General features: G+C 48.0%; 1 pseudogene; it reads right to left on the reverse strand.

The window, feature by feature from the left end:
* Window positions 1–2110: 2110 nt before the first annotated feature.
* Window positions 2111–2738, reverse strand: LOC105491030 (stromal cell-derived factor 2 pseudogene; annotated as a pseudogene).
* Window positions 2739–11897: the final 9159 nt, after the last annotated feature.

The following is an 11897-nucleotide window of genomic DNA, read 5'->3' on the forward strand; positions in this document are numbered from 1 at the left end:
CAAGAAAAAAATAGGGATGATTTCACTAGTGAATTTTAAAACAGTTGAAGAAGAATGAACTCCAATTCTCCATAAAGTCTTCCAAAAATTAGAAGAGGAAAGAATACTTCCCAACTTATTCTATGAGGCCAGTTATTATTCTGATACCAAAATCAGAGAGACATCATAACAAAAATAGAAGCAAAAATTCTACAGACCAATATCCCTTGTCAATATAGATATAGAATTCTTTAACAAAATACTATCTAACTGAATCCAGCAACATATGAATAAGATTGACCAAGTGGAATTTCTCCCAAGAATGCAAGGTTAGCTGGACTTACGAAAATGAATCAATTCAATGCACCATATTAGCAGAATAAGGAAGAAAACCACAAGATCCTTTCAATGATGCAGAAACAGAATTTGACAAAATTCAACACTCTTTTATGATAAAGACACTCAGCAAACTAGGAGTAGAAGGGAACTTCCTCAACCTGTTAAGGTTCACCTATGAAAAACCCAACACCAACTTCATACTTAATGGTGAAAAACTGATACCTCCCCTTAAGATCAGGAGCCAGAGAAGGATATCCACTCTCACCACTTTTATTCAACATTGTACTGGAGATTCAACCAGAACAGTTAGCCAGGGCAACTAAAATTTAATTTCAAATCCCACTGAAATTTGGATAGAGGAAGTAAAGCTATCTCTATTTGCAGAGCATATGATCTTGAAAGAGAAAATCCTAAGGAATCCACTAAAAACAACTACTAGAACTAATGAATTCAATCAGTTTGAGGAGTATAATATCAATATACAAAAGTCAACCACATTTCTTTATGCTAGCAATGAACAATATGAAAATGAAATTAAGAAAATAATTATATATACAATAGCATCAAAAAGAATAAAATACTTAGTGTTAGGAGAGAAGCTGAGGCAGGGCTTGGAACATGTCCAGGGTCCAGGGTCTAAAACCCCTCCTGGCCTTTGGAATGTATCTAGATTTGCCGGCTCCTTGCTTATAGCACTCCCATTATCCCAAGTAGCCATATGTTTCAAAGAAAATGCTAAACCATCACAGCTGTAGCTCATTCACTTGATACACTGCTTCCTTTCAACCCCTACATCCTTACCACCTGTTTCTTTGTTTGATCATCAATAAATAGTGTGGGCTCCCAGAGCTTGGGGCCTTCACAGCCTCCATACTAGTGTTGGCCCCTTGGTCCCACTTTCTCTCTTGTCTTTTCTCATTCCTTTGATTCCGCCGGACTTCGTAGCCCCCACGGCCTGGTGTTGGGTCTGATCACCCCAACAACTTAGGAATAAAATTGGCTGTTTATTATGTTATATTCTTTGAGAGTCTTTGGCCATAATTAGTCGGAAATCTGTTAAAAATGAGGTACCTGAGGAGAAATGGAAGTAGAAAGAGAAAGGTTTGGATGCAAGTAAAGCTCTTAAAAGGCCCCACGTTGAAGGTTCCCAGCATCTCAAAAGAGTCTTAGGACTCAAGGATAAAGCAGATCATGAAATAGCACACCTAATAAATAACACAGAGGCTAATAATAAAATTCTTTAAAAAAAAAAAATCATTTTGGAGGCCAGACATGGCAGCTCACACCTGTAATTCCAGCACTTTGGGAGGCCGAGGAGGGTGGATCACTTGAGCTCAGGAGTTAGAGACCAGCCCTAGCCAACATGGCGAAATCCTGTCTCTACTAAAAATACAAAAATCAGCTGGGTGTGGTAGTGGGTGCCTGTAATCCCAGCTACTTGGGAGGCTGAGGAAGCAGAATTGCTTGAACCTGGGAGGCAGACGTTGCACCATCGCACTCCAGCCTGAGGACTAGAAGTTTCCCAGCTAAAAGGGATGTCCCCTCAGTGTGTCTTACCAGTGAATAAAAAGCATCCACCCTGTCACCAGCAAGTCCTCTACTCACCAAGAACTGACCCAAGTCTGGGAGAGCAACCAATTCAAATGTGCAGGGCTGGAGCTTGTGAACACAGCCACTGTTTTCCATCGCACGTCTTCATCTAGGGAGTAACAAGGCCACTCCCAGGGAACTTGTGGCAGGGATCCCAAGGTGAAGCAGCACAGATGGCTACAAACTGTATAGTGACAGTGGCTCAGAGCCTCCAGACTCCTAGCTCTGCATGGTGGCCTTCTGCCTTCAACAACTCACTGGGCCTCATGAAGATGCCTTCCATGGCTTTCCAGCTGTTGTTCTGGCTTGGCTAGGCCAGGCCATGCATCTCTTTTTGCCCACTGATGGGTCCACCATATTGTTCTCCTGTGACAGACAGTGGTTCCTCAGTGGAAGAATGTTTGAACCACCCTCACCATCTCTCATCCAGTGGGGCCCATTACAGAGCATGGTCCAGTCATCCAGGTGACTACCTTCACCTTCCTCACCAAAAGTACTCACTTCCTGGTTTTCAGAAAGGTGTGGAGGTTTCAGCCAGTGTTGACATGTGTCAGCTGAATGGGCTGGCAGCACTTGATGGGGGTTCCCCTCTCACTGGCTGTGGTGATCTTACCCTATATTCTCCAATAACTGTTGCTCTCATTCATGGAGGTTACACCTGTCACTGACTGCTGCCCACTACCTGACCCATAGAGCACATCGTGTGAGTGCAGTTGGACATTGTAGCACATTTTGAGCAGCTTCACCATAGAGCCACAAGTAACAGCCATATTGGACGTTCTCACGGTGCTCCACAAACTCCCAAACAGCAGTAGCGGAACCACAGCCATCCTAGCTGGATACGGAGACCTAGATCTTCCAGGAATAATTTTTTTTTTTTAAAGAAAGGCAAAACATATGCTCTGAAAACTAAAACATTTGTTTAAAGGAATTAAAGATTGGCAGGACCCTGTGACTCATGCCTGTTACCCCAGCATTTGGGGAGACGAAGGTGGGAGGATTGTTGAGCCCAGGAGTTCAAGAACAGCTTGGACAACATGGTGAGGCCCATCTCTACAAAAAACTAAAAAATTAGGCGGGGGTGGTGGCATATACTTGTAGTCCCAGCTATTTGGGGGGCCAAGAGGGGAGGATTGCTTGAGACTGGGAAGTCAAGGCTGCAGTGAGCTGTGATTGTGCCACTGCCCACCAGCCTGGGCGACAGAGTGAGACCCTGTCTCGGGGGAAAAAAAAAATACAAAAATTATCTGGGTGTGGTGGTGCTAGTCCCAACTCCTTGGGAGGCTGAGGCACAAAAGTCCCTTGAACCTGGGAGGTGGAGGTTGCAGTAAGCCGAGATCATGCCACTGCACTCCAGCCTGGGCAAGAGAGCAAGATTCCACCTCAAAAAAAAAAAAAAGAGAGAGAGAGAGAGAGAATCTGAGCCAGATGAGCATCAGACCTCTCAACAGCAGTATTAGAAACTAGAAGTTTATGAAACAATGCCTTAAAGTTGCTGAGGGAAAATCATTATATACCCAGCCAAAGTATCGATCCAGTGTGAGGGTAGAATATAGACATTTTCAGACATGCAAAGTTAAAACAATTGTCTTCCATGAAAACTTCCTCAGGAAGGAGCTGGAGGATGCACTCCACACTAGAAGGGCATAAACCAAGAAAGAAGAAATGGAACCCAGGAAAATCAGAGATCCAGAGGAAAGAGAAGAAATGACGTTGCAGAATGTTGGCAAAGGAAAGCCTAAGGATGACGACTGTGCTGCTGATCTGAAAAGCTTCAGGCTCAGATGGAGGCAGGAGAACTGAGGGCTCCAGAAATGGTGTCGCAAGGAAAAAAAATTAAGGAACTGGAACTCATAGTGAAAATGAGTATTGAGAATCATCTTACTGGGCTTTCGCAGAAGATCTAATCATAGGTCAAAGAAAATAAGCAAGTGAAAAAAATGAGACAATGATTAACTCTGTGGGGGAAAGGAGATCGAAAAAGATAGTATATTAGTTGTGGCCGGGCATGGTGGCTCATGCCTGTAATCCCAGCACTTTGGGAGGCCAAGGAGGGTAGATCACGAGGTCAGCAGATCGAGATCATCCTGGCTAACACAGTGAAACCCCGTCTGTACTAAAAATACAAAAACTTAGCTGGGCGTGGTGGCAGGCACCTGTAGTCCCAGCTACTCGGGAGGCTGAGGCAGGAGAATGGCGTGAACCCAGGAGGCGGAGCTTGCAGTGAGGAGTGAGATCGTGCCACTGCACTCCAGCCTGGGCAACAGAGTGAGACTCCATCTCAAAAAAAAATAAATAAATAAAGATAGTATATTAGTTGGTTCAACCATAAACACTTTTTAGTGACTGTGAATGTAACCAAGAGTTGTGGTGGTATGATATTGAAAGGAGAGGAGAAAGAGTGTAAGTGAACCTCCTCTGTCACAATAGGGAGCCCTAGAGACAGCATCTAAATTGGACCTCTTGGGAGATAACCAGAATTGAAATCAATGCTTTATTTAGGAAGTAAAAACCAGAAGAAACAACTGAGTAAGTTGAAATGGTTGCTTTTGGCAAGCAGGCAGACGTGGGGTAAAAAGCGTGCTATTTTTGTTGTAATCCTTTAGCATTCTCTGACTGTAAATACTCTGTACACATTATTTTGGGGAATAAAAGCTGACCTGAAGACCTGTGAGGAGAAACCATAAGGCTGTTTCCTTTTGAGATTTTCCTGTCTGAAGCAATTCTCCTTTGGAAAGTGAGCAAACAACCCCTCCCCATTTTTTTCGCTGTCTCATGAAGTGCATTTTCACTCCTATCAATAATCTTGGGAGGCAGGTATTGACAAGGGTTCTTGGTGCTTTGTGAAATATTAACTTGCATATTGGTGACTCAGAGCAAGACTCTATCTCAAAGGCAGGACAGAAGTAAAAATTCCCACTTTTAAAATTTTTATTATTATATTTTTCAGAGACAAGGTCACACTGTGTCACCCAGGATGGAGCTCAGTAGCCCAATTGTAGCTCACTGCAATCTTGAATTACTGGGCACAGGTGATCCTCTTACCTCACCCGCCCAAGTAGCCGGGACTACAGGCTCACCCCACCATGCCCAGCTAACTTTCAAATTTTTTATAGAGACAGGGTCTTACTGTGTTGCCCAGGCTTGTCTCAAATCTCCTGGGCTCAATCTGTCCTCCTGCCTTGGCCTCCCAAAGTGCTGGATTAGTGTTGTAAGCCACTGTGCCTAATATTCCTTTTTTTTTTTTTTTTTTTTTTTTTTGAGACAGAGTCTCAATCTGTTGCCAGGCTGGAGTGCAGTGGCATGATCTCAGCTCACTGCAACCTCCACTTCCTGGGTTCAAGTGATTCTCCTGCCTCAGCCTCCCAAGTAGCTGGAACTACAGGCATGAGCCACCATGCCCAGCTAATTTTTTGTTTGTTTGTTTGAGACGGAGTCTCGCTCTGTTGCCCAGGATGGAGTGCAGTGGCACGATCTCAGCTCACTGCAAGCTCCACCTCCCGGGTTCACGCCATTCTCCTGCCTCAGCCTCCTGAGTAGCGGGGACTACAGGCGCCCACCACCACGCCCAGCTAATTTTTTGTATTGTTAATAGAGTTGGGGTTTCACTGTGTTAGCCAGGATGGTCTCGATCTCCTGACCTTGTGATCCACCCGCCACGGCCTCCCAAAGTGCTGGGATTACAGGTGTGAGCCACAGCGTCCGGCCTTTAATTTTTGTATTTTTAGTAGACAAGGGGTTTCACCATGTTGGCCAGGATGGTCTCAATCTCTTGACCTCATTATCTGCCTGTCTCGGCCTCCCAAAGTGCTGGGATTACAGGCATGAGTCGCCGGGCCCAGCCTAATATTCCCATTTTACAAACAAGACAACATAGACCTCAAAAAGGGAAGTAACTCTGGATCCAAAGTCACACAGCCAGTGAGTGGCAGAGCTGGAGTCCTAACTCCCTGTCCTGTTTTCACACCGCTGGCCTCAGGCCCAGGGACCTCTTGACCTTCATGCTTCCACTTCTCCCCTCTCTCCCAGCTGACCCCAACTTGCCTTCAGACACTTTCCACAATGTCCCTGGCTCTGAGCCCCACCCGGAGAGGATCCTTAATGTGAGCTATAAGCTGAGCCCAGAATCTCGTCGCAGACTGAGCTATCATCCTAATCACTCACTAAGCCCTGATCCTGCCACAGAATGAGTCTTGGTCCTGGTCTTAGGTAAAGCACTGAATGTGGTCATAGACTGAGCCCTGATGCTGGTCACAGACTGAGCCCCAGCACCTTGCCACCAGCTCCCTTAATAATGTATACAACTGGCTGGGCACGATGGCTCACGCCTGTAATCCCAGCACTTTGGGAGGCTGAGGTGAGCGGAACATGAGGTCAGGAGATCAAGACCATCCTGGCTAACACGGTGAAACCCCACCTCTCCTAAAAATACCAAAAAATATTAGCCGGGCATGGTGGCGGGTGCCTGTGGTCCCAGATACTCCGGAGGCTGACGCAGGAAAATGGTTTGAAACTGGGAGGCGGAGCTTGCAGTAAACTGAGATCGTACCACTGCACTCCAGCCTGGGAGACAGCGAGACTCTGTCTCAAAAAAATAATCATAATAATAATGTATACAATTACACACAAGTCGGGCCTGGCACAGAAGACATGGATGACTGGGTACCATCCCTCTCCAGTGTTGCAGAAATCCTGTCTCAGGGACAGAGGTGGTGTGACTGTAGCCTGGCTAGATGCTCTGGCGTCATTTCCCTCCATCCTCCACCAGAATTTATGCCACAGCTTGTGCCCATTCATTTCTGTCCCCTCCCACTGCCCTCCCTGTGCAGGTGGGGGTTTGGGCAGCCCATGGTAATAAGCACGGAGCAGGGGTTGTCTGTAATGAGTCATTCTTGCTCAGAACGAAGCATTCCAGCGTGGACAGCACTTGTCCTGGCTCCCCTGCTACAGAAATCACTGTTCCCCACCCTAGACCCTTCCCCTCACCCCTTGCCAGGCCAGCATTCTCCAATATGATTTCCAGGAGCTTCCAGAATGCTGGCTTGTTATAGCTGCTGCCCTGCTCTTAGTGACCAGCATCTCCTTCGAGCAGTCCTCTGTGTCAGGTGGGAAGCCCGGCCGACTTCTGACCACCCTCAGCTCTTGTCAGCCCAGGAGAGGTGGAAGGTCAAGGGAGGGGCAGGGAAGGTGCTGGAGCTGGGCAACTTGGAGGAGAGAAAGCAAGGAGACAGAAGGGGGCAGGTGTCAGTGTATCGCTGAGTCATAAAATGTCAGGGCAGGCGGGAAGTGGAAGGACTGGCCCTCCTCCACTCTCCCTTGCTAGGCAGATGGAGAACTGAGGCCCAAGATCCTACAGTGACTTAAGAGACAAATGGGGTCTCACGTGTGGATTCCTGATACCAAAGAACAGCAGACCCCATAGCTCCAGAGGCCAGAGGAGGACCCTAAGGGAAGGAAGATCTCGCTAATTATTTAAGTTACCCAGCCCAGGGACCTCTGGTTGGAGGGGCACAGGGCTGTGAGTTCTCCATCGCCAGGGGACTGCAGCCAGCACAGTCACAGTATGGGGGTGCAGCCCAACCCCGCCGGGGTCGGAGATTGGTTGCTTTCTTGGCCACATTTCCTTTTGTGGGTTTGGAACCCAGATGTGCTCCCCACACGGGATCTTGGGGTCCCAGAAGGGCCTGTTCTCCCTTCTACGCCCCCCAGATCTAGCACAGTTCCTCTGGGTGGTTCCAGGGCTCTGCCGCTGCCGCTGCCTGGCCACAAGGCACTCAGGACGTAGGACGCATCTAGACCCACAGTCAGAGTATGTATTTGGGGAGGGAAATTGGGAGAGGGTCCAGCCGAGTAGGGGCTGCTTGTTAGAACAGACTGGGTCTGAGAAAATCATGGTAGACAGGTGGGGACCCCACCCTTCTCCAAGCCAAGGGGGTGTGGGCCGTGGTTTTCAGGCGCTTGGGCCCTTGCCTTGCTGCTGTGCCCCACTGCTGAACTCCACGGCCCACACACCCCACAAAACCAAAGCCAGCTTTCGGGGCCCTGGTGGCTGTGTCTCCCTGGGCCTGTATCTCCCCACCCCGGTGGTTTACGTGCCTCTGTACCACAAGCCTGGCCGCTCTCTGAAAGCCGAGTGTTGTGGAGTGGGTTCCTCGGGAAGTGGATGTGGACTCGGAGTTACCGTGAGGGATGTCTGTTAGGGAGAGCTCTTGCAGACCGTGCCCGGAGAAGAGAGGGCAAAGAGGCCAAATTGGGCAGAGGGAGAAGAAGTCGAGCTGCAAGACAGGCCCAACCCCAGCCTCTGCTGCCTCACTGGGAGCTCCAAATGACCTGTCACCACCCGCACGGGGCTTAAATAGCCGGGCCTGAATTAGTACCCAGCTGGATTAGTCCTTGGATATGAGGCTGCCCAGAGAAAGGCATGGGAGGCCGAGGTGGAGGAGGCAAATCTCTGCAGCTGAGGGCAATCCCTGGAGAGCTGAGCACCCAAGACCCTCCCGCCGCCAGGGCCAGTCCTTCCTGAGGTACATCTGGACATCGTGTCTCTGTGTCTACTGTCCTGGGTTTTAGTGGGGTTTTGTGAGACGCTTGTTGAATAAATGAATGCATAAATGAAATAAGCCCCTCACACATGTTGACCTCACTCTCCTCATCTATTGAATAAGGATAATACTTTCCATACTCATGCTGTGAGGGCCAAGCTCGTCGTAAACACCAAGTGCCATGGGCCTATGAGGCCTCTCCATCTGTCCGTCAGCTGAGGCCCCGAGGTTGGGGCTAGGACACGAGGGGGTGGGGTGGGCTTGGCAGTTCGTGGTTGCTGCTTCAGAGGAAACCACAGCTGCCTTTTGCTGGGGCAGTCAGTGAGGCCCAGGGGAGGGGAAGATTGCATGCAAGGCGGGCTGTGGGCACTGAGTCACCACCCAGAGGAAAACCACGGCCTCAGGAGCACAACGCCAAAGGACAGGTGGCAGGTGAGGCAGTCAGGAGCGGGTACCCAGACTGCCTCTTCACCTCAAGGTCCAGCCCTGTCCCATCCTGCAAGGGCAGCATCTACTGTATGTGACAGGAGGGGCTGGCTCAGTCACAGATCTCTGAGCAACAAGACAGAGCAAGAGCTGAGTGACCCTGGGCAAGCAGCCATCCCTCTCTGGCTCTCCCCTACCCCTGGGAAAAATAGGCACAATTCTTGGGTTTGAGAAAATTCATCCATGATGTCATCATCTGAAGATTCTGCTCGTAGGATGCTTTTACCCCATCATTACAGTCTAGAGTGCTGCTGTTTCTCTCGTTGCATTCATCTACTGATTCCTCTAATAGCTGTGAAATGTCTTCCTCTGTCAGTTTCCTTCTCTTTTCTCTTTGTAGGAAAACGAACAATTCTGAATTCTTAACTGTGTGCAATGAAAGCTTAAAAAAAATAATACAAAGATGGTATCTCCGGACTTTTTACACTTTCTTGAAAGATGGTTTAATGCTTTGGACAAGGCAATAAGAAAACTGAAAATTGGTGAAATAGCAATGACTCATGTCACTATTCAGTCATTCCTTTCAGGCAATTCCATCATTCTTCTGTTTTCTTACTATTTTAGTCTTTTTTTCAGAGCGTGGTTGGGAATAATTGATGAGTAATGATGCAATAGTTCCTGAGAGAATACCATAGCAAAATGTTTCATGATATAGGAAAAATAAGATCATGAAGATCTCATAACATATTTTAGATTTACAAATGATCCAGTGGATCCATATGATAATTACAAGATAAAATAAGCTTTTTTTTTCTTTTTTTTTTTTTTTTTTTTTTTTTTTTGAGGCAGGGTCTCCTCTGTTATCCAGGCTGGTGCAGTGGCTCACTGCAACTTCTGCCTCCTAGGCTTAGTATTCCTCCCACCTCAGCCTCCTGAGTAGCTGGGAGTACAGGGCTGTGCCACCACGCCCAACTAATTTTTGTATTTTTTTCTTTTTTTTTTTTTTTGTTGTTGAGAAGGAGTCTTGCTCTGTTGCCCGGGCTGGAGTGAAGTGGTACGATCTTGGCTCACTGCAAGCTCTGCTTCCCGAGTTCACACCATTCTCCTGCCTCAGCCTCTCGAGTAGCTGGGACTACAGACGCCCACTACCACACCCAGCTAATTTTTTGTATTTTTAGTAGAGACGGGGTTTCACCGTGTTAGCCAGGGTGGTCTTGATCTCCTTACCTCATGATCCGCCCGTCTTGGCCTCCCAAAGTGCTGGGATTACAGGTGTGAGCCACCTCGCCCGGCCAGTACTTTTTCATAGAGGCAGGGTTTCACCATGTTGCCCAGGCTGGTCTCGAACTCCTGAATTTAAGCAATCTGCCCTCCTAGGCCTCTGGAAATGCAGAAATTACAGGCGTGAGGCACCACACCCAGCCCTTCATTCTTTTTTATTAAGAAAAAGAAAAAAAGTGGCCGGGTGCAGTCGCTCATGCCTGTAATCCCAGCACTTTGGGAGGCCGAGGCAGGAGGATTACCTGAGGTCAGGAGTTGGAGACCAGCCTGCCAACATGGTGAAACACTGTCTCTACTAACAACAATTAAAAAAAAATAGCTGGGCATGGTGTCAGGCACCTGTAATCCCAGTTACTCATGAGGCTGAGATAGGAGCATCACTTGAACCCAGGAGGTAAAGCTTGCAGTGAGCTGAGATTGTGCCATTGCACTCCAGCCTGGGCAACAAGAGCGAAACCCCATCTCAGGAAAAAAAAAAAAAAGTAAAAGTTCTCTTTGGTTTTGGGAGACCTCCATGAAAAAATAAAAGTAATAAAATAATCCTCATAAATAGTTTGAATTGCTCAAAAAAGAAACTTCAACAAGGTGTGATGGCACGTGCCTGTAATCCCAGCACTTTGGGAGGTCGAGGCAGGCAGATCACTGAGCTCAAGAGTTCAAGACCAGCCTGAGCAACATGGCAAAACCCCCTCTCTACTAAAAATAAAAATACCAAACAATACAAAAATTAGCCAGGCATTGTGGCACACACCTGTTGTCCCAGCTACTCGGGAGGCTGAGGCAGGAGGATGGCTTGAACCTGGGAGGCAGAGGTTGCAGTGAGCTGAGATTGTGCCATTGCACTCCAGCCTGGGAGACAGAGTGAGACCCTGTCAAAAAAAAAAAAGAAAGAAGGAAAGGAAGGAAGGAAGGTTGGTTAAAAATTAAAATTCAAATTGGGTCTAATGGAGTCTGAAGGTATATTGAGAGTTAAAATGAAATTCCCAAAGGAGGACTTAGCTGAAGGTCCACCTCTCCCTGTGCCCAAATAGGGAGGAAAAAGTAGAGACTGTGACATTAAATGAGACCCCACCAAATGACAAATTATAAGCAAAAAATGCAAATAAACACAAGTGAGGACAATATTGAGGACCCTGGTACTCCTGGTAAACATGGAATACGGGCTCCTTTGGGTGATGGGTAGTTCCAAGACAGCTGCCCCATCCTTCTTCTGGGGTCTCCCCTATAGCCCCTCTGGCTGGGAGACCCATGCCTGAAGGCTGTTCTTGCTTCCTTCCTCCGTTCCCCAGCACTAACAGAATTTTCCTGTTGCCCACTGGAGCCCCAAGGCTTGGCACACCAGCCATTCTGCTCTCGCTGCTGCAGGCAAGGGGCCCTCTGGCCACCCACGACGTCCCTGTGAATCATCCTAGAGCAAGGTCAGTGACAGGCCTGGCACTGCTGGGCACTGGGAGCCCCGAGGATTGTTTCCCACATGGGTTTTTGTGTTTTGTTTTTTTTGAGACAGAGTCTTGCTCTGTCACCCAGGCTGTAGTGCTGTGGTGTAATCTCAGCTCACTGCAACCTCCGTCTCCTGGGTTCAAGCAATTCTCAAGCCTCAGCCTCCCGAGTAGCTGGGACCACACATGTGCGCCATTGGCTTGGCTAATTTTTGTATTTTTAGTAGAGATGGGGTTTCACCATCTTGGCCAGGCTGGTCTCCAACTCCTGACCTCAAGTGATCCACCTACCTCGGCCTCC

The sequence above is a fragment of the Macaca nemestrina genome, chromosome 7, assembly GCF_043159975.1.
Source record: "Macaca nemestrina isolate mMacNem1 chromosome 7, mMacNem.hap1, whole genome shotgun sequence".
NCBI lineage: Eukaryota > Metazoa > Chordata > Mammalia > Primates > Cercopithecidae > Macaca > Macaca nemestrina.